This window comes from Lathamus discolor, chromosome 24, assembly GCF_037157495.1.
Source record: "Lathamus discolor isolate bLatDis1 chromosome 24, bLatDis1.hap1, whole genome shotgun sequence".
Lineage (NCBI taxonomy): Eukaryota > Metazoa > Chordata > Aves > Psittaciformes > Psittacidae > Lathamus > Lathamus discolor.
In genome coordinates, this window is record NC_088907.1 from 813118 (window position 1) to 838239 (window position 25122).

A 25122-nucleotide genomic window follows, 5' to 3' on the forward strand; every position below is an offset into this window, starting at 1 on the left:
CGCGGCCCGTCCCACCCCGGCGCCCTCCGCAGCCGCGCTGCTCCCTCCATGGCGGCTCAGGCCCCACAGGCCCGGGGCCTCCTCCTCCTCCCGCTCCTGGGGCCGCTCACAAAGCGCCCCCGGCCCCGCTCCCGCTGTCCCGGCCGCCTCCGCCTCGCCTCGCTCCCTCTTTTCCGGCGCTTCCCCTTCCCGCTCCCTTTGTCCCCTCTCGGACTGCCCTTTCCGCCCGGGCCGGCCGGAGTTTCCATGGGGATGGAGGCGGCGGCTGGGGCTCGCCAGGGGGAAGACGGAGGAGGAGGAGGCCCGAGGCCGCGGGGTCGCGCTCCCGCAGGCCCGGGGGGACGAGGCCGCCGCCGCCGCCGCCATCGGGGGCCCTCGGAGGAGGTTTCCGCCTGGGCCCCGTCTGTTGGCGCTTGGGGCCCGGCGTGGTTCAGTACGGGCAGGAGGGGCGAGCTCTGAGGCACAACAAGAAGCAAAAGACCCCAAGAACCCTCAATAGCCCCCTCCTGCAGCCCGGAGCTGGGGCTCGTGGCTCCTGCGTTGCTCTTCTCGTTTTAAGAGGCATCTAACGCAAGGCGAGGGTGAAGGGAGGGTCTCTGACGGGGTCAGCAGGCAGCAGGACCAGTGCATGGCAAGAAGAACCCCTTTGGGATGCTCTGCAGAGCAGCAGAGGCTCCTCAGCGCTGCTGCAGAAGGTTGGAGCTCGGGACATGCGTCTCGGTGCCCAGAGAAGGGCCAGAGCCCCGGGTGACGCCGCATGGCTCGTCCCATCCTGCTGCTTCCCTACGGAAAGGTCCCGTTCACCTCTCCCGGTGCATACAAACCATTGTGGATGCCCACAACCCAGCCTCCTGCCCTAGCTCATCCTGCGGGATGCCCTGACCATAAAGAGCTTGGTGGTGAATCTAAGCCACGTTTGTTCCCTTTCCAGCATTCCCTTCTGCTGTGCTACGGCTCCGTTCCCGTCTATGGTCACTTGGTGCCACTGTTCCTCCATGATTCTCCCCAGCAGCAAAGCAGCCGGTGTGAGCCTGAGGTAAAGCAGGGAAAAAACCAGCCCGGAGCAATCCAAAGAGAGGGAAGTTTGGGAAGGTAAAGCGGGATTGGCACAAACCCCATGGGGACAGAGTTTCCCTGCAGCGAGACCCTTTCTTCGTGCAATGGAGGGGTAGAGGGATGCTGCTCCTCCAGGTCATGGCCACGGGAGCTCGAGCACTAAGGCTCCATGCATTGCTTTGGGTGGACAACCTGGGGACATCGTGTGTGGGGTGAGGCTGGTGTGGGTCAGTAGGGCCCATGGATGCCTTCAAGGCCACTGCTACTGCGGTGGGGTTAAAAGGAGCCTCGGGTGGCACCTCCTGGGCCTCTGAGATGAGCACCCATGAGCAGCATGCCTGCACCTTCTGCCCTCACACCTGCAGCACAAGGACCTCACTGGGCCGTTCCTTTGGTCCCGATGGAGGTGTTGTCCCCAGGGCTCGTTGGAGAGGTCCCCTCTGACCCGCTCCGCGTGGTGTGTGTTAAAGAACAAGGCCCAAGAGCCGGTGCTTTGGATGTGCTTTATACGCACAGAGGATGTCAGCACAGTTCCCTTCATCAGACAGACGAGCACCGTCTCATATCAGTGCGTGGGGCTGAACTCACAATCAAATCATTGTTATAATTACATGCTTAATATTAGCAGATGCTTTTTGGCATCTCGCCTGGGTAATGTTAGAGCTGAACAAAGACAAACGCCACACGGGGATGAATAAACAGGAGCAGTGTCTGCAGCAGGCAGGAGGATGGAGCAGGTCACGGCGGTCCCAGGATCAGGCTTGATTCCACCATTGGAGGAACATGGACCAGGGCATCCAGGCACCTACAGGGGACCTGGGAATCCTCAACAGCAGCTTCTAGAGGACAAGGCCATGATTTGCCAGCTCCAGTTCAGTGGGAAGGGGAATGGTCTCCCCTCAGCCTCCCCAAGCTGCAACCTGGGCTTCATCTGGTTCCTGTTGTGCTGTGGATGGGAGATGACATTGCTCTGCTGCTTCCTAAAGACACGAGCCTGTCAAAGGGTTCACAGATCTTGAACAGCGGCTTCAGGATCTGCAGGCACTGAGCTGTGCAATGCCCCTGCAAGGATTCCTTTTCATTTCGAGCCATAGAGATCTGTGTATAAACCCATTTGCCCTGCCAGCTCCGCTCCGCTCTGGAGCTTCTCATTGACAGCTGAGCTTCCCAAACAACAACCCATATCTCAGAGCTTATTAATAGCTGCTGCTGCCAAATTCGCCTTCTCCTGGGTTGGAGAAGACACGAATCTTGCTTCTCTTGCATGGTTTGCGCCTGCAGTTCTCCTCGACCACCCTCATGAAGCGTTGTGACAACTCGAATCATCTCTGAGCAGCCTATAGATCTGGTTCTAATTGTTAGGAGCTCCCTGTCTCAGGGAGTTAGAGAGATCCATGGACAAGCAAAGCATTGACCGCTCATCAAGGCATCAGCTGGCAGTGCAAGGGGCTGCCCCTCTAGCTCGGTGAGGACCAAGCCAGGGCAGTTATTAACAGTGATTCCTGCAGGCACTGCAAGCCCTGGCGCCTGCTGCTCTCCAGGTCCTGCTGCCAACCCAATATATGCTCCTTGTCTGCAAACACCAGGAGCTCGGGGGAAGACAGGAGGGGGAAGGCGTGTTCTGGATGTGATAATCAAGCCCTGGTGGCAGCTCAATTCATCACGGCGCAGGAACATTCCCCCTTGTCACTGCTTTGCTTTTTACTCCCGGTGACAAATCTCCGGCGAGATTCCCAGCGATGGCTCCCTTTGCATTCCCAGCGCACCCTCGGCCAGTAAATAATTGAGCACCCACCATTCCCTTTGCCGTGCCCACCAGCCCCAGCTCAGCATGCTCTCCGCAGCAAATATTTAGTGATCAAGCCCCCCCAAGGATAATCTTCATTTGGAGGAGAAACGCTTCTCCTCGCTCTTGGATCTGCTTTTCCCTGGCACCCATCCTGCCTCAGCCAGCTCTGCTCAGGGAAGGTGCTGTACCAGGAGCTAATTGTGGAGGATCAGAGAGGCAGCTCAATTAGCTGCAGTTAATGCTTCTGATTAGCATTTTGCTGGAGCTTGTGGAGGTTTTGAGCTGAAACAGATAAACAAGCTCAGACTAAACCAGAGACAAAGGACGGGGAGAAGGGCAGGAAAAGCAGAGGACAGCCCGTGAGCAGCAGACACGGGTGGTGGTAGCACACAGCTCAGGGCATGGATGCAACATCTGGACCCCGGGAGCTTCAGCATCTGGGCAGGAGCACAGCTGGAGCCTGCTGTTGTGAGGGAGCAGGTCCTAATGCCACATCAGGTGTCCAACAGGACACAAGACAAGCTCGGAGGACCTTTGCCAAGCCCTTAATGATGGCATTAAGGCAAAATAACGTCCTTCTGCCACCTCAAAATCCTTTGTTCAGTAAATGAGGGAGCAGCTGTGAGGGAAGGAATGAGATCCCGAGTCCCATCTGTGGCCTGCCCTCTCCTAGGAGATGGGGCAGGAGGAGGCATCACAGGACCAAACCCATGCCCTTCTGGGGCCGGGGCTGCTGCTGTCCATCAGGTGCTTGTGCTATCGCTGCACCTTCAGGCCAGGTGAGTCCTGAGCTCAGGGCCATGGAGCATTTGCAGTTTTCCCACTGTGGCAAAGCCTTAGGAGGTTGTTGCATTCCCACAGAGCCTGAGCTTTGGCACTGGGATCATGGAGGGGGGTCAGATGTGCCTGTTTTCACCTTGGCATTAGAAGCCCCTTGAAGCCAGCCCCTGTTTCTCCACTGTGCCTGGAGCTAAAGCAAATCTCAGCTCCACCAGTGGGGACTCCCACGATACGCGGGCGAGCAGCAGATGAGGAAGGGAGATGGATGCACGTGTCTCTCGCTGGCAGCAGCTCTGGAATGGGTTCACACGAGGCTGTGCCTAATCCCGGAGCATGTGCACACAACAGATTCCCACCTGATTAAAGATAATAACCTATATTAACTCTTGTGTTCCCTCTGCACCCACAGGCATCAGCCAAGACAAGATATAGCAGCTTAATATCAGGCTCTCAGCATCGCTGAGCTGAGCTGAGCCAAGACAGAAACAGCCTTTTCTGCCACATCCCTTCAACTCTAATCCCATGTGTTTAACCCGTGCTGGGACCATGGGAGGTCCCACACAAGGCATGAAGCATGGAGGGACCGATGGGAATCTCGGAGACTAAATCAGGGCAGAATGAGTGAGCTCCAATAAAGTCACTAAAAGGAGCCAACCAGTTAAACCTGCCCCACATGCCAGAGACTCAGTCCTGAGATGGTTGATGGCTGCTCCATCTCCTGGGGAATAAATCTCCTGCAAGGCAAAGGGCTCTTGTCACTGGGTGATGCAGAACCGCACTGCCTGGCAGGGCACTGCAAGAGCTTGAGTAGAAATGATGGGCACGAGGTTTCTGATGGGAATTTGCTCTCCAAAGCATGAACAGAAAAATCCAAACAAATCCAACTGCTCTGCACATCGCTCCAGACAGGACCGGGACCTGTTTAAAGAAGGAATTTTGCAGTTAAGAGGATGCAGGGAGGGCATCAGTCAGGTGGAAAACATAGCAAGGGAGGTCTCAAGCAAAGGCCAGCCCCAAATCCTCATTGTGCATTGCACAGATTCCATCAGAGCTGAGCAGAGCAGGTCAAAGCAGCAGCAGGGAACAGAGAAACCCCATCATAATGGGCAAATCAACCAGTGCTTTGATCAGTTCTAACAGGGAAGAGCCAAGTGGCTTCAGGGGATTCACAGTTATAACAGCATCACCAGTGGTAGGGTGATGATGGGCAGAAAAGGTTGACTGGGCCAGGCAGCTTGGCCTGGGATGAAGTGGAGACTAAACACACATCTAGCTGCGCGTGCTGGATCCGGAATGATCTCCCACTGGAGCAAGGACCGTTTTCCCAGGAGCAATGGAGCTGTTTCTGCCTGAGATGATCCACAGTGTATAATGGCAATGCCATAGGAGCAGCTTCTGGTGCCATCTGAAGCCACCCCTACAGCAGACCCCTATCACATTGGGCTTCTTCATTACTCCGTACACTTCTATGGCTTATTTTATCCCTCTGGCCAGAGCGTCTGATCCTGTATTTAACCCATGATGTCTCTGCAGCACCCAGCTCATCCCCAGTGCTGGAAGGCAGGAATTTGGCTCTGACAACAGGGTCGTTTTCCTGCATTTTTCCCTCTTTCCCTGGAGTTTCTCATTCTGCTGCCAGAGCCCCAATGCCACAGGACCAGCAGCATCCGTCAGTGCCTGGAAAAAGCCACCTAAAGACCTCATGGAGAGCATCAGCCACTCACCCCCCAGCATTTAGCACGAGCTGAATACCCTCAGGATATTCACACCAACGTTCCTCACTGCTGGAGTCGCCCGAGCAATGGAGAGTCCCTTGCACAGAGGCGTGATGTGACAGGCTTGAGCTGATAAGCGATTGCTTTCTTCTTCTCTTGTGCTTGGAGATTGTCACCTAAGGAACACGATAGCAAGGCAGGCTTGATAACAGCACACGCTGCTTCAGGCAGCCCTGAAGACCAGGGTGGGGATGTCCAGGCTGAAACATGCTGCAATTTCTCTTCCCAGGCTGAGACATCCCAGATAAAGCCCTTATCTGGCCTCTTCTCCCATCAATGCGGGGCTTCAGGCTCATCCTTCGAGCGCAGCCAGGGCAGGTAGCTGGGGAGAGCTTGAGCACATCATTCACTAAGCCAGAAGCTGCATTTACGAGCCAAGGGTGAGCTTGGGGGGTTCATGCTCTCACTGATGGGTTTCAGCGCCATCAGGCCCAGTTTGAGCCTGGGGCTGCTGCAAAGGGGCGCCCATCAAGGCAAGGTGCAAGTGCCCTGGGTGCTCCCCTAGCTGCTGGGGGGAGCGGGGAGCCCTCAAACATCGCATTGCCATTGCCCCCTTCCCACCCTGTCACCTCCAAGTGCCTTCACAAACCATCCGGCTCCTTTTCTGCCTGGCTTTGAGCAGGAGAGGGCAGCAAAACGCTCCTTTTGAAGGCAGGGCAAGCAGGTAGCATAGGATGGGCTGGGTTGGAAAGGAGCTGAAGATCAGCTCATTCCAACCTCCAAGCATGAGGTGTCCATCTGGGGATGTTTTGCTATGAAGAATTGAAGCCAGAATCAATTTCTATTGCTCCTAGGAGCTTTCTGCAACCAGAACGCTTGGAGCACATTCCCAATCCATGAATCCATGAACCCATGAATGTACTCCCCAAAGCTGGGCCTTGTAGAGGATGTGATACAAATGGTGCTCGTGTTTTGGGTGCCTGAAGGAGTCCACAGCTCCCAGCCTGGCAAATCCCAGTTCCCTGCTGGAAGTGCAGCCCTGTGTTTCCATCGCCACTGGTAAATCAGGGAGCATCAAACATCCCTTGGCACAGAGACTCTCATCCTCACTACTACATCACCTGGACAGCTTCCAGCATGGTTTTGGCCCAGCCAGGTCTCTCTAAACTTCAGGTGCAGGAGAGGGACTGTTCCCAAGAGGCTTTACTTGGGAATATCCTACTCTGGAGAGAAGTTAATGGTGGGGATACCACCCCCACCCTGAGTGGTCCCAGGCATGTTCCGCGTTCTAACAGCGATGTTCTCATCTCCCTGCATCCCAGTGCCCATCCCTGTGATTCCCACTCTGCCTAGAGCCATCTCAGCGCCTCTTCCTGGAGGGAAGCAGAAGCTCTGCTGAGCCCTCGTCACTGGGGCTGTCAAACCCACTGCTGAGACTCATCTACCCAAATTTAGACAGCCCCAAAGTGATGCCTCCAATGAGCTCATCAGGTTTTGGTCCTGTTATAGCCAGGAATGAGTCAGGCAGCAGATACCTGTCCCACCACGAGCTGCCCATTGCTCTCCACCACCACGGTTTGGCTCCTGAAATCCCAGCAGATGTAATCCCATTCCCTGGAGCCCCATTTCCCAGGAGCACTGAGTGCTCATTGTGGAGTCTCAGGAGCAACCCACTGACCCCAAACCCAGGTTTCGGTTGCCCTCCCATCACACCCCTCAGAGCTGTGCTTAGAGCTCATTTCCTGCAGACAGGCTATAAACTAAAGGCATTAAACACCCCAAAAGCTCAACTCAAAGCACCACAAGCCCTTCCTGAGCTGCTGCAGCTGAAAATAGAGTTGCTTTGCACACACAGGCTGCTCATGCCTTAAAAAACCCCTGCGCAGCCTTGCCTCTATTTGTTTTTAGAGCTGAGAAAATGCTGCTTCCCTCGCCCAAAGCCTGTGCAAACGCAGCCCTTTGCTCAGCCCTGGGGATGGAGAAGCACAAACGCAGCGCTGCCGGCACCTCGGCTCCATCCATCCCCCCACATTCCCACTGGGATCCCTGTGAGGGGGCAGGATGCGGAGCGGAGCAGCGCTAAAGGAGGGTTGTACCTGCCTTAGAGGGGCAGCACCCGGGGAACAGCCCGGAGCTGAACTTCCACATCCAGGGAAAAGCCAGCCTGAAGCACGCGGATGGTTGGAAGCTCGCTCCTGAGGCCAGATCCCCTCTGCTTTTAGGCTGATCCCTGGATGCAAACCCCCATCAGCATCCCAGACCTGCAACCAAGACCTCACATCAGAGCTGAGGCCGCCCCAGGGCTCTGGTGCTCGGAGGTACGAGCGAGCTCAGCGTTGTTGCTGTTGTCATTTGCTGAGCTCGCTGCAAGCTGCTTTTCTCCTATATTTGAGTGCTTATAATTAGCCCGCGGGGTTTGCTGCTCCCCCTTCTCCTTCCCCATGCCCTGACAGTTTGGGAGATGGCTCCATTTTAAATATATCCTGTGCTTGAAGTAAAGAAACTCTTCTGCAGCTTCCTTTGAAGCTCAGCACGCTGGGGAGAGTGCCAGCAGCCAGGCTCTGCCTCAAACGCTCTGTGTAATAAGGGACAATTAGGTGGCAGCAAACATTTAACTATCGAATACAGCAGGGCTTCTGCCACTGCCTGCAGTTAAGCAGGTGCCTCAGACACAGCCTTCCTAGAAATCCAATGGGAAAAGTGTTCTGGAGCGAAGCCCAAGGAGCTGCTGGATCCATTTAGGCTCTGAATTAGGCAGATTCATGGAGACCACACAGCCCATCCCATCGTGCCTGGATGGATGCTCCTGCATGGATCCCATGTGGGAAGTGCCCCTGAGCTCGAGGGGCCACCAGTGGGGCTGCCCAAACCCACTGCCCTTCAGTGGTGTGGCTGAGGCTGAGGCCACCACAGGTGTCTTCCCTTGGCCTGGTCATCACTCGCTGGCTCCCACTGGGAAAACAGTGGGAACTGGCTCAAACTGGTAGGAAACACCAATTCCCAAGATCCCTGCCCTCATAAAGAGCCACAGGCTCCTTTCAGCTTGATGTGGAGGGTGGGATTGAACCTGGTGGGCAAATCCCCTGTGGGAAAGCAGAAGTGTTGGATGTCCTCTGTGGGACATTCCCGGAGCTGGCTTCTCCAGTGATAGGAAAATTCCCAGCTTCCAGATGGGGAGAAGCAAAACTTCCCCAAATCCACGTGGTGGTTTCCCAGAGAAGGCTGACGCTGCTCCCAGGGATGAGCCAAGAAGGAAAACGGATGTATTCCAGGAAAACAAAGACACATCTGGATAAAATACTGGAATGGGTTGGAAGGGACCTTAAAGATCCTCCAGTTCCACCCCTTGCCATGGGCACATACCTGGATCCAAAGCAGGAAGGAGACGGACAGGACTCCTTGAGCTCCAGCACAGCCTTGCAGCACTGCAGGCAAGCGGGATTCGTCCCAAAGACTTTATCAAGCACTAAGCAGGAATCCTCTGGTTAAAAGGGGAATTCTCCCGTTCTCCACCCCCTCTGCTCCCACTTGGATCAGTTACTCCACACTTGGGCCAGTCCAGCTCTGTTCTGTGCCTGGAATTCCAGCTATTTTGATCTATCCCCTTTTTCCTTCATCATTTCAGGCACAAAGCAAGTGTTGGGACAGGAGGGATAGGGTCAGGCATCAATCCTGCTGCTGTTCCCTAGGTGCCAAACCTTTTCCAACATCAACTCTTCATCATAAATGGAATCACATCCAGGTCCTGTGCCACGCACAGGCAGAGCAAGGGGGCTGATTGCAGTAAGTGTCAGCTTGGGCTTTAACATCCCACTGTGGTGGGGAGCACTCCCTCACCCCTCCTATGGAGCATGGCTGCTGCTTCCAATGCCTGCGCTTCAGCATTCCAAACCTGCAGCTTCTCCTCACCCACCTCCTAGGGGAAATTAAGCACAAGCCTCACAGGTGACCCCAAACCTTGATTTCTAGACCCAGGACCAAGTTGTCTGAGGCATTAAAGCCAAGACGGGCTCCTCAGTGCCGTGCATGCAGCCAGGTCTCTCCTCTTCCTCTGATCCCGATGCTCACAGCTCCCAGAGAGCAGCATTCCTCGGAGCGGGTGCATGAGGGCCACTTGCTGGTGGCTGGGGCTCCACCAGTATCAATTCCACTTCGCAGGCTGCAATTGGCAGGGGAGCAACTGAATCTTCCGCCCGGCTCTAAAGTGCTCTCAAAGCGATCTCATTTATCACTGCGGCAGCAGCACCCGCAGCCATTCCCTTCCACTCCCAGCTCCCTCTGCCTCTGCAAGTGGGTGAGGAGATGACTTCATGGCAGCAGAATGGGCCCAAGCTTTGTGTCCATTGCCAGTTCTTGGGTCCTCACCAGGTCTCGTGGCTGCAGTCCCTGTGCTGTGCACCATGGGCAGCTCCGACAGCCACAGCCCCTGGGCTGAGCATCCTTACAGAAGGCTTCTGTCTGCCCAGGGCTGGGGTTTGGTCTCCAAGGAGCAAACAGCACTGGTCGGTTGTGGTTCTTACGCCCTGGTGTGAGAGGAGCAGGGGATCTGCTTCTTCCCTCGGAGAGATGCAGGTTCACAGGTAGAGTCCGTTCTCAGCCCCTGAGAGCAGCCACATCTCATAGGACGGATCCGTGCAGATGGGATGCTGGAAGCCATCACTGTCCTCCTAACTAGGTAAGACATGTGGGGACCGGCTCAACCTAACAGCAGTCCTCACCAGAGCAGATGTGCACATCTGGCCTGGTGCTAGGGTCCTCTCCTTGCATTTCAGTCCACCTTGGCATGGCAGGACTCAACACTCTGCTGACAGGCACTGATGGGCAGGGCTCAGATGCCTCCAACTGTGCATGGAGACATCAACCCACTCTTCATGCTCCATCACCTTGAGCTGTGCAGCAACACCTACAAGTCCTCCATCCAGAGCTAATCCTAACTCTGCATCAGCCAGAGCTTTAGTTTCATTCTGAGCTGTTTAAACCTCAGGTTCAGGCTTCAGGACTGGCTTTGGAGGGAACTCACAGCATACACAACAGGACTAGTGATGCGCTGCACTTAGGACCTCATTTTGGGCAGCTACCAACAGCATCTTTTGATGAGAACCTGTGCCACTGCGTGTCTTCTGCTAAGAGGACAGTGCCTCATTTGTGTCAGGCTTTAGGAGAGACCCAAGGGCAGGAGAACACGTTGCTGCCTTCAGGGAAACCAGAGGAACCTTCCCCCCCCCCCCCCCCCCCCCGCTCTTCATTCACCACCTCTGATACAACACCTTGAGAGAAATGTCTTTTAGAGCAGCCTCTGACACACGTGTAGCTCTCTCCAACAGCTTCTTGTGCCCTCGGGGCACAGAGGCCAGAACTCCCGACCTCATTTCAACCCCGACAAGAAATAGATGGAGAAGGAGACACTGCTGTGATAAATCACTGCTGCAGCGAGGTCTCTGTCACCACCACCGATGATGCCCTCATCAGCGAACTGAAGGAACAAGATCCAGCCAAAGGCAACAGCGTTTTATGAGGGCTTCTGGCTGCTTGTAACAGGGTGAAGCTGTCAGGGCCAGTTCAGTGGCCTCAGCTCCGCTCTTCCCTTCAGATCTGTGACACCAACTGCAGCTGCTCCACAAACACAAGGGATCTGGGATGCAGGGAAGTGCTGCTGAAGCCCCAGAAAACACCCAGAGACAACAGCCAGAGGCATCCCATGACCCCGTTGCTGCAAGAAGTAATTGCAATGGGAAGTCCTTATGGATTAGGAGCACAAAGGGATGTATCCAGAGGCTGGCTATGCACTCCAGCCCTAGAGAAGCTTCCCAAGTCACTCTTAAATCAGCCATTCCTCATGGGAGCAGTGAGGTCAGAGAGACACCCATGGGAGGGACTCAACTGCCTGTTTATAGGTGCTTAAAACAGGCACCTGCATCTCAGCCAGCACCCAAAGTCGCCCTTCCTGTCACAGAGGTAACAGGTAGTGTCAGCCTAAAGCAGTATCTAAAATAGCTGAGATGAATCCCGAATGAATTCCCATCCCCAATGTAATTTCAGGATGCAAAACGATAGCAAATGCATTGCCTCCTTTAGGAGATGTTCTCCTGAACGATTGCCCTCCTTGTTAAATGTCTGAATCAGATTTTGAGCTTGAAATTGCTTTAATCCCTGAGTTTTGGTGCATCTCTGCCTGCTCTATGAACTATTCCTCCACTTGCAGCCTGTGCTGGGGACAAGAAGAGGGCACGTGGGCAAGTACCATCCCTTCCCTTTCCTTTCCTTTTCATGCCAAATCAGAGCCTCTGACTGGTTTGGGTTGGAAGGGACCTTAAAGCTCATCTTAAAGCTCCTCACTGAGCTGGTGGCTTCCAGGACCCCATGACAGAAGGGTTTGTGTTGGAAGGGACCTTCAAAGATCATCTGGTGACATCTAGGGACATTATCCACGAGGTCAGGTCCCAAGCCTCATCCCTAGCATCACAAAGGCTTTGGAAAGGACCCTCAGGGAGGGACAGCTCCCATTAAACCAGGTTGCTCAAATGACTTCTTTTGCTGTCCTCCTCCAGCAGGATGATCCGAATGGAGCCCCCAGCAGATCCCGAGGTCACTGTGAGATGAGGGATCTCCAGTGCTCCCAGCAGGCTGAGGGAAGCTTCCTCCCTCCCAGGCCTGGTACCCACAGCTCCTGTCAATGCCACAGAGAGGGATCCAGCGAGGAATGAAGGCTTTGGAGGAGAGACAGCAAGACATCAGAGCTTTGCGAAGCGGGTTGCCATGGAAACGAGCTCATTTAACCCAATAAGGGTCAGGCAACCCTTCGTGTTCCTGCTAATTTAATTAAAGAGGTGGGAAGCACGAGCAAAACGCATTGGCACAGGCTTGACTCGGGGCTGCTGCTCCTCGGGCTGGGTGGGATCCATGCTGCCAGGCTTCAATTGGGCACCATGGAGCCATTTGTAACCAAAAGCTGGTCCCTGGAGGGGAATGAATCGGGGAGGAAGGACCAGATGTGGAGGAGATAGCATCTGCAGAGCCCCTCATCCCTCCAGCCGCCTGCCACAGGCACATCTCCTGAGGATGCAGGAGCTTCCAGCTGCACTTGATGCTCTTCCTGATGGGCTCCTCGCCTGAGCCATTGGTAACGTGCCTTTATCTCCCTTCTGGATTTGAAGTGTGGATAAAGCAAAGCTGGCAAGGTAATTATTCCTCCCTGTCAAACACTGCTCTTGGTTTGCTGTCTGCAGACAGCTGGAGAGTGATGAATCCCTTTGTATTTGCAGCAGCCTTGGATTTGCTCCAGGGAAAGGTGCAAGCAGACAGAGAAGGTTTGTATTAACGTGCCCCATCGGCACAGATTCCAGTGCCAAGCAAGGGGCTCACCTGAAGGGAGAACATCGCAGCGATGGAGATGCGCATCCACCGTGCTCTGGGATGCAAACACTTCCCCCCCCCCCCAGCCAGGTGAGCTCTCACCACCTCTACACCATCACTAATGGGGGGTTTAAAGTCCTCCTCCCCCTGTACACATCAGCTTGAGGCATAAACAAACCTGCACCTTAATTCCAAGAGCAGCCCTGGGCACTGCACAGTGAGGCTTGATTTTAGGCAGAAAAGCCCATCCAGGACATCCCTCTCCCCATCCCTCAGCCCTAGGGCCTGTGTTCATGCTTAGCCCAGTCCTTGAGCAGCTCAGGACCTGTTTCTGCAGCAGGAAAAGCTCTTTCTTGGCCTTTTTCTGTTATAACCCCCCTCCTTTTTTCCCTTCCTGAACCTTCTCTCATTCACTGGCCTCTGCCTCCCTCTCAATGACTCCCTGGGAGTCCTTGAGCCTCAGCATTATGCTGTGTTATTTGTACACGATAACTGTACGTGGCACTTTCCAACACCCATCAAACAGGCAGGTCCATTTTCCGATGAGGGCACCCTTTGAGTCACAAAAAAACTGCCTGTAAAATGCAACGTTCACCTGGCCGGAGAGCCTGAACTGAGCTGAGGAGGAGGAGACCGAAGGCTCTTTGCTCTGTTTCCTCAACCCCTTAACATCGAAATGGGCAGAAGAAATCCCTGGCCAAAGATGAGCTTTTGATGTCGAATGGCCCCTGGAGCTGTTGGGGTTGATGCTGCTGCCAGTGTTCAAGGCCAGGTTAAAGAGAAGGGCTTGGAGCATCCTGCTCTAGTGGAAGGTATCCCTGCCCCTGGCTTTAGATGAGCTTTAAGGTCCCTTCCAACTCAAACCATTCCAGGATTCCATGAAAAAGGCAACCAGGGCAATGGGGAGCTGCTTTTTGGGATGGGAAATGTTAAAACCCACCACTTTGAAAGGGTTGAACCCGAAGCACCCAGCCAAGGAGAGGGAGATGGCATAAGAGAGGCCCAAAGCTCCCTGTGCACCCCCGGCAAAGCACAGTAAGTTAATCAGCAAATTGGATCAGTTTGGAATCAGCCTTAGATTATCTACTGAGTAAGGACAATCAGTTGTCAGCATCTGATGAGTTTTCCAAAGGCTGCTTCCTCCCGGCACAGCTCCACTGTGAGGAACTGCCTGGAGGCATCTGTGCTTCCCCACAGGCGCGCCAGATGAGTTAACCCAAAGCCTTTTCCTCCTTCAAAGCCAGTTAAAACCCTTCCCCAGGGCTTCAGGGACCTTTTCCACCCGCCTGACCCCAAAAGCACAACATTCCTGAAGGATCGCCGGGCTCTTTTCCTTTTGGCTCTGACAGAAGCCGCGGTTCGTGCCGTCGGTGCGATGTTAATGCCACGCAGCATCACAGAGGTGACAACATTACAGCAGCCCTGGGATTTGCCTGCAAGGAAGCACAATTGCTCATTTCTGTGCCGTGCTGAGGGTATCCTCAGAGGTTGAAACCATCAACCTCAATGCATTTACATTCTCTAAAGCGCTTTTGCCCTGGGAACGCTGGGCTTTTCAAGTGGCAGGGTTCAGACGGTCTCCCCTTGTGGGCACGTGGGTCTGTTCGGTTTGTATGAGGTGTAGGAAGCTCAAAGATCCCCCCCACGTCACCGGATTTAAGGGAAACGGGCTCTTGCCCAGGGCAGGAAACCCACTTTAATGTTCTTGAAAGGACATCATTGACGGACAGCTGCAACCTATAGAGGAGCAACCCCCAGAAGCTGGGTCCCCCGGGCTGGGTTTGCTCCTGCACAGCCCCCCCAGGCACAGCAGAGTGATTCAGGGGGTCTTCAGGGTGGTTTTCCCCCTTCTCCAAGGGTGGCATCCTGGAGACCTTCCCCATTACGCACCTCTCCTGTTGAACACAAGCCTCATGGGGCTGCAAGAGACACCTCTCCTGGAGAGCTTCAGTGAAGGCGATGGGGATGCAGGCACCCTTAGGAACTGATTTGGTTGCTAAGGGATGTTCACACAAAGCTCAACAAGGAAAACCGAACACGGGAGGGAAGCCAGCCTCTGTTCCCACCCAGGTCACCCACCCTTGAGACCAATGCACCCAAACCCTGCCCACAGGTAGAGGGGACCCCCAGAACAGCATCCACATGGGCAGGGGCTGCAATTCCAAACAGGAAGAGCAGAGCAGACCTGGAGCTTCCAGCCCAAACCCTTTCCAAGCCAAACCAGTCGATGCTTCTATGAATAGATCCAATAAATGGAGCTCAGGGGGGGTCACAAGGATCATTCCCAACCTCCACAGGTCTCACGGGGGCTGTGCAGGGAACACGTTTCCCAGTCACAGCCGCAGCCAGGAGCTCGCAGCTCTCCCTGGCCGTGCAATGGGGCCAGAGCTGATGGCAGCACGTACGTGACCCTTAAACCCTCTGCTCATCTGAATACCTGGCCCTGGGCCACCATCCAGAGGGAAAACTGCTCATCCTGCTTGGGGCTGAGCGGAGGTCCCTGTGTCACCATGGTGCCATCTGCTGCAGCGTGAATGTGGGGCTGTGGTGGGTTCGAATAGTGCCAAAGCTGTTCCAGGGAGGTAATCACATCCCTGCCCTGAGACAGCAGCAGGGGCTGGAGGTGTGTGGGGATGCAGATGGGCTGGGGTTTGATGGGATCTTTATATTAAGCTCAGCTTAATTGAGGGAAGAAGTCCCCATCTGGTCCTTTACCTGCTCTAATGGAGAGGGGGGTTGGAGAAGTTCAACTCCACCAATTGCCTCCATGGAATGCTGGAATGGTTCAGGTTGGAAGGGACCTTAAAGCTCATCTAAAGCCATGGGCAGGGCCACCTTCCATTAGAGCAGGATGCTCCAAGCGCCTGTGCCCAACCTGGCCTTGAACACTGCCAGGGATGGGGCAGCTCCAGCTCCTCTCTTTGAGGAGGACAAAGTTGTTTCCTTACCTCTGTTACCCAGAAACATCTTCCTGCTGCTCTGAAAGTGCAGGAATCCCCATTGCAATGCCTGTCTCTCCTCCGCCGAGACCACTAAGCCAACCGCTTCCATGTGGGAGTGAGCCCGTGCCAGCACTTGTATTCCTGTTATTCCTGCTAGAAGGAAGGAAAGAAATAATCCCCCTTAATTCCTGCAGGCAGACAACTGCTTCCCAGAGCCATCAAGGTGGCCTGCTCAGTAGAGGCTTCCAGAAGGGACAAGGTGGTGACACACAGCCCCTGATGCATTTTTGAGGCCAAACTGCATTGGCTGAGTCCCCAGGCTTGAGACAGGGATGCTCCCTATGGAAAACCTTTATCCTTTCTATAGCCCTGGGCTTAAATTACACCCACTTCCAACCCTCTGCTACGGGCAGGGACACCTTTCAGTAGAGCAAGCTGCTCCGAGCCCCATCCAAATGGCCTTTTACATCTCCGTTCTCTTGCAGGATCCTCTGTGAACAGACTTTGCCATGCTCCTGACGGAGCTGGAACATGGAGCTGGGAACGGATGAGCGGCGTCTGTTGTCCCCAGGCTCCAGGCTAATAGGAAACGAGGCAGTGTTTAACACATGGGAGAAGGAAGCGTGGGGAGCTCTGTGCAGCAGGATCACACACACACACGCTCGGATGCTGTAGAGGGCAGAGGAATCAGCATTCACCGTACAACTGACCTGGATTGCTAATGGAACGCCGCCGCTCTGAGGACACAGGAACAGGCGCGCTCCTGGGCGATGCACGATCCCGTAATCCCGTGTCCGCGCCAATGTGTGATGGGAATGGGGTCACACGTCAGGTCTGGTGGCTTTTCCAGACAGCCAAGTCCTTTAGAAAGCAGCTTCAGAGGAAAGAAAGGAAATGGGATCCAAACGGCTGTTCATGAGGAGGAATTAGGAACTCGGTAGGGTTTAAGGGGACAGTTTAGTGGTCCTGCGGAGCTCATACTGATCCTGCCTCCTTCAATGGCAAGGATGGGGAAATGGCAAAAAGAGAGGGGGAAATGGCAAAAAGAGAGGGGGAAATGGCAAAAAGAGAGGCAAAATGGCAAAATAAAAGAGGTGAAAATGGCAAAAAAGAGAGGGGAAATGGCAAAAAGAGAGGGGGAAAATGGCAAAATAAAAGAGGTGAAAATGGCAAAAAGAGAGGAAAAATTGCAAAAAGAGAGAAAAAACCATTCTGGATGGATTTACCCCCACCCAAGGGTGGGTGCTGGGAAAGCAGGAAGAGAAAGGTGTTTGGACACCCAAGGTGGACAACCTCAGCTGCATGAGTGATGATGGGCAAAACCGACCGTCCCTGCAGAGCTCCCAGCTCTGGAGGCAATTCCAGGCATCTGCATTCGTGTTCTCTGCTCCCAGCAAGATGAATCCCTCCTCCAATGCAAAATGCAGGAGCTTCCCCGCTCTGCCTTTTCCCACAAGCAGAGGAACAAACCAGGAATGAGTCCTGAAGAAAGTTCTTCCTGCACCATCACCACATGGGATGGGAGACGTGCGTTATCCAGCTTCGCTTCTGGCATTCCAATGTCAAAACAACCCCAGCAGCAGCCAACTACACAGTGTCAAAGGTGTTCCCGACCTGCCTCCGATGAAGGCTCTGGGATGAAGCTCCGCAGCATCCTCAGCAGGAGGATGCTCCATGCTCTGCAGCTCTCCCAGCTCTCCCCCTTCTGCCCCAGAGCTGGTAATTATTTCTTCCTCTATGGCTGCAGAAGCACTTGCAGCTACTCAGGATTCACTCACTGCTGCCTTTATCAGGCTTTAATACATGCAGCCCTTCCAAGGGGCTGAGCAGCTCGCCTGTATTCCTGATGCTCGCTTAAATCCATGCAGGATGGAGCAAATAAGAGCTGCCTGCAGGCATTCACCTTCTGCTAAATGAGTGTCCAGACATGAAATTGCACCAGAGGACATAAAAGAGTAAAACCATATGGAAAACGTATGAGACCGGTACAACCTCGTGTTAAACCCAGCCTAACTCTGCTCTAGTCCTGCCGGTCGCGGTGACTCGGGATCCACCAGCCTGATCCAGGCAGGTATCAAGACAATTCCATGTTGCAGCACCCCGGGGCTGACTTTTCCAAGCCCTGGTTTAGCTGTGGTTTGGTTCATCAAGGATTTTCCATCCTTTTATGCAGACCTCTTTGCTTTACTGCTGGAATTCAACAGGAGGGATGGAGGAGCCACTAATCCACCGGCTCCACATTCCTCGTGGGGTTCACTTTGCTGCTCTTTGGACATCACCTTCAGTCCCAACCAGCAGAAGTTCTACCACTTTCAGCCCAGTTTTACTGGGTTTTCATCTATTCTCTGGTTTCTTTACCACTCACAAAGCTTTTCCAGCCAGCCCAAAGCTCCCCGATGTGCCCGCATTGAGCCCTGTGTTATGTATAATTTAGGGTATGTTTAATCTGTCTCTGCAACAAAGCAATAACTGGATCTGGGCTTTCTCCAAACCATCACCAGTTTGGGGTTATTTTTTCCAGGCTGATCCGAGAATTCCACATGGTTCCAGTAGGAAAAGGGAGTAACCGGATGCGCCGGCGATGCCGACCATCACTGGGCTGAGACTGCAGCTCCCTGTTATTCCTTTCCCCCTCCTTCTGCTTGCAGCCCTATGTGCATGTGGTTTGTTTGCTCCAGCCCGAGATGGATGAAGCACAGACTTAATGAGGTCGTGTTTTCCCACCAGGTCCATTTGTAGCCATTTAACGTTCAGCTCTGAGTACTAGATTGAGTTAAAGGCTATTTAAAAGTCTATGATGCAGACAAGCGTTCTGCCCACTCTTTATGCTTTTACCTATTGGTTAATAAGCATCTCCAGGGGGAAGGTGAAGCCCTTGGTTCCCTTCTTGGAGAAGAAGCCAATTTGGTGCTCCTGGATTATGCTCTTGCTGCTGAGATGCTCTGAGATCCTGCTCCTGACGTCCAGCACAAGGGTAAAAACCACCAGGACAGGCACAGACAGCTCCCGACAGCCCCATTTAGGCAGGGAATTGCATCCTGTGCCAGAGAACAAGCAGAAATCTTCCTCTTGGATGTGGCACGATGGAACCTGAGCCCAGGCTTCCCCTGCACACAGGGAAGAGTCACCCTTCACTGATGCTCGTCCCATTCTCAATCTGTCCCTACAATGCTTCTGCTTGAGCAGAACCACAGGTTTGCCTGAATGAACACTGCCACGATCATGGAATCACATCCCAGCCTGGTTTGGGTTGTGAGGGACCTTAAAGCTCATCTAAAGCCATGGCAGGGACCCATTTCACTGGAGCAGGATGCTCCAACCTGACCTTGAGCACTGCCAGGGATGGGGCAGCCACAGCTTCTCTGGGCACCCTGTGCCAGTGCCTCAGCACCCTCACAGGGAAGAGCTTCTGCCTAAGAGCTCATCTCAGTCTCCCCTCTGGCAGGTTAAAGCCATTCCCCTGGGCCTGTCCCTGCATCCCTTGCCTGTGCTGCAGAGGCTGAAGCAGAGCATCCAACACCCCAGCCATGGGCAGAGGCTCTCCGCACATGGGATGTTCACACAGCGAACAGCACCAGACCTGCAGCTCCCTATGGCGAGTGAGGGCTGTGAAAGCAGCTACTGCTGTTCCCAGGAGTCTTCTGTTTTAAGGAAGAGCTCTGCCACCTCTCTTTGGAGTGAGTGCCTTTGAAGCAGTTCCACTTCAGGTTCCCCCACGGCTACTGTCAGGTTATTCCTTCTCTCTGTCAGAACCTTGCCTTGGCAGGAGGTTCAGCGGGGTTCCTCACTGTTAATGGGGCTGATTACATCTCAGAGCCTCCAACGTAAACATGCGCTGACTTCCCCCCTTCCCCATCCCAGCAGCACAGATCCTGCATCTACAGGCATGTCGTACACTACGAATTGCACTGAATCTTGCCCAGGGCTCCCAGAGCCGCGGACTCTGTGATCCTTGATGGACATTCCCAACACCACGGGCGCTGCTGTGATTCCTGCCCAGCCAAAAGGGTGCAGGAACCTCCGTGGCCAGGGCCAGCGCATCCTGGTGCAATCCAGCCCTGTGCAGGGAGGAAGCAGGAAGGGGGAAGGTGGGAGAACGCGCTCGGAAGAGCAGAGCTCTGTGCTTCAGAAGATGGCTGCAGGGCAGGCGAGGCCACCGTGAATCAGGGCTTGGCCCTTCTCCAGCCATTAGCATCTATTTCCTCTGCTGGCTCCAGGCTCCGTCTTGGTAGGGGAGAGCTGGGAAAGGATCAGCCCCTGCGGCTGCTCTGGGGCTGGTTTCAGAGCAGGGGCTCCTCCCCAGCACCACCATCTGCTCATCCTGCCCCATTCACTGTCTCATCCCCGGGTCTCCCTGCCCTGGGGACCTCGTGCCAGCAGTGGGAGAAGCCAGACAGGAGCAGGCAGCAGGGGAGGGAGCCCTGGCCCAGCATCCTCGCAGGATTCGTTATTTCACTGCAGGCTATAGCGATGATTCCTCCCCTGTTACAGGAGAGAGCTCGCCCTCCTCGAAGGGCTTTACCCTCGTGTTAAATGCAGCTGCTCCAGGAGAGCTCTCCTAAAGAGGGGCATCAATCTTTGATGAGGATCCATGAGCACACGGAGCAGCCCCCAGCCAGCGGAGAGTTAAACGGGAAGGTTCATTCCTCAGCCCCATCCTACTCGGTGCTGAGAAAACCGAGCCTGGAATGCTGGGGAGCGGGGCAGCCTGCACCTCTTGTGCCATTACTGTGAGGTTATCACCACGGGGTCTGTTCTCTGCTCTCCTCCAGCAGCAGGTCCCTGTTCCCGTCCCTTGGCATGCGAGGCCCAGAAACCTGCTGGGTATCGATCCCAGCTGCAGCAGCAGCCAAGCCCTGGCACTGCTGAAGGGAAGGGGAGCGCGGGCCCAGCGTGCGGCTGCTGCCACGGCGCGATGGAGAGGAGCTCTTATTGACCCAGCTCAAAGCCCTTCCCCTTCCTGCACTGAGGGCTAATTTTAGGTGGATGATCTGATACTGGTGATGCTCCTCAAGCGAAGCCGCCCCATTTCCCATCCGAGGCGCAGGGTCACACCCGCAGATGCCATCCCAGCTCCATCTCCTGCCCTGCTGCTTCCCCAGTGGTGCCTGCCCCTCTCTCATCCCAGATGCCACCAGCAGGAGCTCTGGATGGAGGTGCTGACCCCTCCAGAAGTGCTGCCCGGTCCCTGGGGTGAGCTGAAGCGCACTGGGATGCTCCAACGGTCAGTCCTGAACCCAAGGCTTGTCCTGAAACCAAGCTGGGACTTGAATCCAGAGCAAATCCTGCCATCACGGAGCTGATCCCAGTGAATCCGGATCTAAGCAGAGCAAGCCTGGAGGTAAGAGAAGGCTCTGCCCTGCCTGCTGTGGATGCTGAGATGTGGCTCAAGGAGAGGACAGAGCAGCAGAGCAAACCCATCCCAGGGTTCACAGCACAGCCCTCACCTCACAGCCCTCAGATCCAGCAGCACAGACCAGGCCAGCCCAGAGCAGGAGCCTTGGAAGATTCCATCAGGACACCCACAGGTAGAGCTTGGTCCCTCCCTGATGCTGCCCCACCACAAGTGCTGCAGGTATCAGGCAAAGAGGAGCTGCACAGAGCAGCCTGTGATGGACATGCAGATGCGATGCTTTATCCCTGCAGGACAAACTGCAGCCCTTCCCGGGAAGAGCAGAGCTCCCATCCCATCCCGGCATCACCCCTTGGAGGCACATCCTGCCCCAACCCTGGCTACAGTGATGGTGCAGAGCCTCTGCTCCTGGTCTGAGCAGGGTGAGGCTGCTGCTGGCACAAGCCCAGGCACCAGCCCTGCCACATCCAGCAGCAACACTGCAGCTCCCTGCAGCCAGGCAGGGAATGGGAGAGGAGCCGGGAGCCAGGGCGAAGGGATGTGGAGAGCCCACAGGTACCTGCTGCAGCATCCCTCTTCCCAAAGGGAAGCTCCAGAGCAGAGCTGCTCCAGCCCTTGCAGCATCTAATGAGCGGAGCCACCACCTTTTCCTGTGCTAATTCCTTCTCCTACAGGCAGCTCCATGGAGCAGCTAAGTTTGCAATTCAAGATGAGAACACTTAATTATCATTACTGATAGAGCATCATAAGCTCCTAATTTGTGGGAATAACCAGCAACAAGCCTTTTCCTCAGGGATGAAACAGATCTGCTATTCCAGCTGTTTGAGCACGATCAAGAGGAAGATGCTGGGATATCTGACAGCAGCACATCATTCCAGCCACACTTTGCCCCTTTGCAAATAGGGTCAGTAATTTGGAGAAGTGGGAACAGAGGCAAACTCCCTGGAAACCCCAGGGAAATCTCTACCCCATTCGGAAAGGCAGATCCATGTGTCCCAGATAACACATTCTCTTCTCCCAGCTAGACTCCTTCCTGGATTTAACCTGAGAGGGGACAGGACAGCTTAATAACTGACTTGAAGAACTTAAGATCAACCCCTTGTGGTCTGCCTGTCCCCATTCCCACCAACAGGCAGCAAGGGAAGGTGGTGGGAAGGGGGGAAGCATCCCAGGCACATTTCCTGCTCCCTATCGACCTGGGACTCAGGGATTTCCCAGCCCCAAGCCAGTATCTTCAGCTTTAATGGTCCTTGATGCACTTCTTCATCCATTAACATGGTCAGCTGCTTTGTGCATCCCACAGGCTGCAAGCAACCGGTGTCCTCAGCTGCCCTCATGCCAAGCCAAGCGCTTCCTCTGCTTGTCCACAGCCCAGGAAAACTTTGGGAACAAAGCCCCATCTCTCCTTAGAGACCCAGCGCAGAGCCACAGGCCTCGGGGCTCCCCTTTGGTGGCAAAGGGGGTGCACAACTGGTGCTGAGCAGAGGCACCAGGAGGAGAAGCTGCTGCTGTAGCCAGGGCCACGCAAAGTGATGCTACAAATACCCACCATCGCCTCCATCCTCAGCTGCAGCCCCTGCTGAGCTCCCCACCGCCTCCCAACGTGTTTCACCCTCTCGCACAGCTCATCCTCCCACCTCCCTTCCCAACCCACACAGAGCATCCCGCATCCCACGCCGGCCTCATCCCTGCGCTCACGTGCATCCCTGGAGCTCTTGGGTTCACTGCCTCCTCTTCTGGCCCCAGCTGAGCATCATCCCATAGCAAGGCACAGTAAGGTCTGGCACAGCACCAGCATCCCTCCTCCTCCCATAAAGGCTTGGCTGAGCCTATAGGGGAGGGTGTAACAAGGCAGAGGGCATCAGGACGCTGGGTGAGAAGGATTCACCCCTTCCCGGGTGTTCCCTGTTGCATCTTCCAGCTTTCAAACCTCCCTGGCTCTCTATTTATACCAAAGGAGCAGGCAGGGAGGGAGCAGCAAACAGACCTATGAGGGAGAGCCAGGCTGCTATAAATAGTCCCATCAGGAATTAGCTGCAGAACTATTCGTTACAGAGGAAAACATGGAAATAAGAACTGGAGACACGAAGGCTGAGGTTCCCAAACCGTGGTCCATGGGCTCTGAGCAGTCTGGGTACCACCAGGGAGCATCATGTCCCTGATAGATCCCAAGGGGAGCACACAAGCAAGGAGGAGCACAAAGCTTGAATGTGTACTGAGGTCGGAGCAGGTCCACTTCCACCACCGCCTCCATCCATTCCTATGGAGCTGGAAAGCTCTTCTGCTCACCAGGCTTTGACCTGGAGTGCTGTGAGCATCGTCCTGGCCATGGGGACCAGTGGGATGGCTCATGCTCTGGGTCTCCTCCATGAGAACCAGGGGGAAATGGCTCCCATCTCCCTGCAGGAGCATCACTGGAGGCAGGGATCACCAAAGCAGGATGGAAACGTGCGTGTTCAGCTGCCCCCATGGCTCCTGTAAGGCTTTGGTTTCCCAGAGCAGAGCAAGAGAGGGGACATCAGCCAAGCCTGGCCAAGACCCCAGCCTCTCCATGTGGATCTGCCCACGTGTTTCCTACTCTCTCCCAGCACGATGCCCATGATCCACACAGCCCCTGCAGGAATCTGGCTTTTCCCTTTAAGATGCCTTTCAGCTGAGGAGGCTTTGCTGGAAGCAGTGACCCACAGGCAGTGCCGGAGCAGGTGATGTGTAGCTCCCAGGTCCCGTGGTTTAATGTCACTCTGTGGCCAGGAGTTCCCCAGTCTCCAGCTGCAATGGGAATCATCCCATTCTCCCCATTCCAGGTTGGTTTGGATGCCCATTCTTAAGGCATGTTGGTCCCCATCACATCAGCAGCTCACGTCTTCACTGTCTCTTAACCCCTTCCGTGTTCTTCCCATCTCAGGCCAGCAATTCCAGTTTCCAGGGCTCTCTTCCCAGCACAGCTCCAGGGCCTCCCATGCACGTGAAGGGGCACTTTCACCACCACCCTTTGCAGTGCTCCCATTCCCCCCTCACTGCCTGTCCCCACAGCGCAGCTCTGCTCTGTTTGTCTGGAGGTTTCCAGGCTCTGAGAGGGGCTCATCCATCAGCCGGAGACTTGGCAGCATTCCTGGGACTGTCAGTTCCCAGGAACAAGCAGCTGCAAAGGCACCATCCTCTTCCCGGAATCCGGGAGGAGCTCACGTGGCTTCAGCCCATTGCAGGGAACCAGCCAAGCACTACAACTGCTGCCCTCGAGCCAGCAGCACCGGGAGCATCCCTGGACCAAACCGGTCCCCTTGGCTGGGAGATGGCAACGTTCTGACCCGGAGCTGAGCCAGAGACTGTGATCCCATCAAGCACAAGGACACAAAGGCTGGAAGCCACGTACACGACAAGAGCATCGCTGTGAATCCATCAGCTGCCCGTCTCCATATGGAGGAGCCCATCCAAGGAGCCTGTGGTGTCCACATGCTCCTCCTGCTGCATGCACCTTGCTCTGAGCACCAGGCACCATTCCCACCTTGGCATCAGGCCCTTCCCCAGCCCATCTCCATGGCTTCTCCAGCCAGGACGCCTCTTGAACTAATGAATTCCATGTGTCCAGGACTGCTCATGGCATCACCCAGCCCGTATCCAGGCTGTTCAACTCTATCCAACCTCCGCATGAGAGCTCAACACACAACGGGCTCCTCAGCAGACCCTGCCCAGCAAAACCTGCCCATGCTCATCCAGGACCAGCGTCCTGATCCCAAGGATTTCTGCTCAAAACCAGGAGTCCATCAGCAGCGGCAGAGCACCCCAAAGCAAAGGCTAAGGATAGGCAGAACCACTTGCTATAGGTACAATGGGGTACTATAGATACAGTAGAATCCAAAGCACAGATTGGCACCAGAATAAATACACTGACCTGTGCCGTAAGTGTGGAATCCCATTAACTCCCAGCCTATCCACCCCAGAACCGCTGCTCTGCAACAGCCTTCTGACAAGGCAGAAAGCCTCCTGATTCCAGGCTGCCTCTTGAACCACTGGTGGTTCATAGGAGGACAAGGACAATAGTGGACAATGTGTTTAATGTCTTAGAAAGCCGGGTATGCAAACACGAGGAAGAGAACAAACAGGAGGAGCTCAATTCCTCATACAAAGCAAAAT

The 25122-nt window shown here is 54.8% G+C and overlaps 2 long non-coding RNA genes across 3 annotated transcripts; both read right to left on the bottom strand.

Moving 5' to 3' along the window:
• Positions 1-1545: 1545 nt before the first annotated feature.
• LOC136004116 (uncharacterized) lies at positions 1546-10528 on the bottom strand. Its single transcript, XR_010608232.1, has 2 exons — positions 5350-10528; positions 1546-4543 (listed from the first exon to the last, which is right to left on the bottom strand). It is a non-coding gene; the product is annotated as an uncharacterized LOC136004116 (long non-coding RNA).
• A 305-nt stretch (positions 10529-10833) lies between these two features.
• Positions 10834-24028, bottom strand: LOC136004115 (uncharacterized). Of its 2 annotated transcripts, XR_010608231.1 has the most exons (3): positions 22687-24028; positions 15642-16509; positions 10834-14126 (listed from the first exon to the last, which is right to left on the bottom strand). It is a non-coding gene; the product is annotated as an uncharacterized LOC136004115 (long non-coding RNA). The 2 variants fall into 2 exon arrangements; XR_010608230.1 differs by lacking the exon at positions 22687-24028 and having other exon boundaries at positions 15642-22673.
• Between the last annotated feature and the right edge of the window lie 1094 nt (positions 24029-25122).